Source organism: Terrapene carolina, unplaced genomic scaffold, assembly GCF_002925995.2.
Source record: "Terrapene carolina triunguis isolate 2854851 unplaced genomic scaffold, T_m_triunguis-2.0 Scaffold23749, whole genome shotgun sequence".
Taxonomy (NCBI): Eukaryota; Metazoa; Chordata; order Testudines; family Emydidae; genus Terrapene; species Terrapene triunguis.
The window spans coordinates 403-1,471 of record NW_020688100.1 but is presented as its reverse complement, the minus strand read 5'-3'; the positions used below and the strand labels follow the sequence as shown (position 1 = coordinate 1,471).

At 70.3% G+C, this 1,069-nt stretch overlaps 1 long non-coding RNA gene across 1 annotated transcript; it reads left to right on the top strand.

Annotated features, from left to right (window-relative positions):
- The first annotated feature begins 315 nt into the window (after nt 1-315).
- LOC112123682 lies at nt 316-1,015 on the top strand. The gene is made up of 3 exons (XR_002909553.1): nt 316-392; nt 624-707; nt 908-1,015. It is a non-coding gene; the product is annotated as an uncharacterized LOC112123682 (long non-coding RNA).
- The last annotated feature ends 54 nt before the right edge of the window (nt 1,016-1,069 follow it).

The window sequence follows — 1,069 nt, the reverse complement described above, 5'->3', positions numbered from 1 at the left end:
GGGGGGCTGAGACAGGCTCAACTGGAGTGGGAGGCAGGGAGGGATCGGGGCTGGGAGGGATCGGGGCTGGGGGGGGCAGGGAGGGATCGGGGCTGGGGGGGCAGGAAGGGATCAGGGCCGGGGAGGGATGTGGGCAGGGAGGGATCGAGGCCCATGGGGGGCAGGGAGGGATCGGGGCCGGGGAGGGATGTGGGCAGGGAGGGATCGAGACCCGTGGGGGGCAGGGAGGGATCGGGGCCGGGGAGGGATGTGGGCAGGGAGGGATCGGGGCCGGGGATTGCTGCCTGCGCCCCTGTGACCTACCCTGGTGTTGTTGGCAGGTGGGTCCCCCCCGAGCCGGCAGCTGGGACCCCCCCAAGGGCAGGATGGATCTGGACGAGCCGTACAACGGGGTGAGTGGTGGGGGGAGGGGAGGGGTCCCCAATACCCTATTGCTGAAGGGCCTGCTTGTCCCCAGCCCCCTTCCGCACGCAGGTCGGGGGTTAAAATTGGGGGTGGGGCTCCCCAAGGCTCTTCCCCCCTGGGCTCCTCAATCCCTCCCCCTTTCTGTTCCCCCTGGTGCCCTCTCTGGGCCCCTGCCCCTCCCCCATGGGGCCCATCCCACCCTCTCTTTCTGCCCCCAGGGCCCGGCACCGGGCGCCCACAGTGGGTCCAGCGTGGCAATCATCGGGGCTGAGGACGAGGATTTTGAGAATGACATTGAGCCGGTGAGTGGGGGCCTGGGAGATGGGGGGTCCCAGGGGTGGGGCCATGGGGGCTGTGTCATTGGGGAGTGGGGTGGGGGAGGGGATGAGGGAGTGGGGGATGGGGCGTGTGGAGGGAAGGGGTGTAGGGGAGGGGATGGGGGGGTGGGGGGGTGCCTCGGGGCTCAGCGGGGGGCTCATTCCCAGGCCGTCCCCCCCCCCAGACGCCGGAGGACCACAGCAGCGTGTTCCAGAGCATGGTGGTGGTGAAGACGCACCCGGCCTATCTCATGGCCTTTCTCCAGCATGTGGTTCTGCAGTTCGACTCCTGCCCTGTGGTGAGCGCGAGGGGGGCAGCTCTCGCACAGCGGCTGCGGGGGGGGGGG